We start from the raw sequence: 1,277 nt of genomic DNA, 5'->3' as shown, positions 1-1,277 counted from the left end.
TTTGTTTTAGAAATTTTAATTATTTATGATACTGTGGCAAGCCTAACAAAACTGTTGCAGTACCAAAGATGACGCCATGCTGGGAAACACTGATATATTCTGGTTATGACCGGACGACGACAACAACAACAAAAAAAAAGGATGATCATAGGTTAATTTATAGCATATTGATGTGTGATTAACTTTGTTTTATGTGTCCTGCAAAATGAATGATTAATGCGGTTTATGCCTGTACAAGGAGTGCTTGGGTTGGGCTTTTCTGAGTTAGAATGATGAATCCAATTTCCAAGTCTAAAAAACAGTTCTTTGATTTTCACTGTAGCTATAAATATTTATTATAATGTTTCCCCTGCTCAGGCTGTCTACCTCAAACAATGATAAATTGTGCATGCAATATGGAGTGTGATTTGTTTAGTGCTTCTGTGTGATACGTCTTGGCTGTATCCACCACCTTCAAAACTTTTTGTAAATTTAGAAAAAAGAAAAGAAGAAGGCAGTCGGATGTATTTGAAAGTGATGGTTAGCTTGATTTTCATGGATTTAGTCAAAGTGTGTTCTTAATATAATCTGACCTGGGTTCCTCTCACAGCTGGACCTGGAGGGAGCTGTTTCAATTAGCGCCCCACTTTGTGGTGTTTTTTAACTCCCCAAACTGACCAAAAGATTTGGGGGAAAACACTCCAGGGTTTGAAATTCAGCCGCACAAAACAATGCAGTCAAAGACACTCAGGAAGTAAAGCCTGACAAACTATCATCATAAGAGGTAAGTGTAGGGACTTACAGACCGCAGTGTGTTGTGTGCTCAGTGGTGCTCAGAAAAGCTCTCAGCCTTGTCAGGGCTAGACGGTCTCCTCTGAGGTCTCTCCCTGGTGGGTTTTTTTAAATGTTTTTTTTATCCCACTGCTGAATGCTTCTGGACTTTGATGCTTTGATGTTTCTCTCAGGTTTTCCCATCCTGCTACACCCACTGACTGTTGGGGCCTGACCTGCTTTCATGCTAATACCTTCAGTGTTGTATAACTAAGAGAGAACTTGGCTCCCCTGCTCAAAGTGTTCCCCATGCACCAATGTGAGCGTCGGTGTGCAGTGACAGTTCGGAACAGCTCTTTTCAAATAAAGCTGTCTCATTGCGGTGGCAGACTTACGGACACATGGACAGACGGACACAGTTGTTGCATGTCTCTAGCTCAATATCCTCTCAGTGTGGGCGTTGTTGCTGTGGCCACTGGGTTAGAAAGGGGGTGTGGATCTCTGGTGCATGGATGCTGCAAAGCCTG

General features: G+C 42.3%; 1 protein-coding gene across 1 annotated transcript in view; it reads left to right on the top strand.

Annotated features, from left to right (window-relative positions):
* The window catches only part of nr3c1 (nuclear receptor subfamily 3, group C, member 1 (glucocorticoid receptor)), a 17,287-nt gene that overhangs the window by 10,752 nt on the left and 5,258 nt on the right, over positions 1–1,277 (top strand).

Source organism: Morone saxatilis, unplaced genomic scaffold, assembly GCF_004916995.1.
Source record: "Morone saxatilis isolate NCDOM2014 unplaced genomic scaffold, NCSU_SB_2.0 Contig22, whole genome shotgun sequence".
Classification (NCBI taxonomy): Eukaryota; Metazoa; Chordata; class Actinopteri; family Moronidae; genus Morone; species Morone saxatilis.
This window is presented reverse-complemented; position numbering and strand designations above follow the sequence as displayed.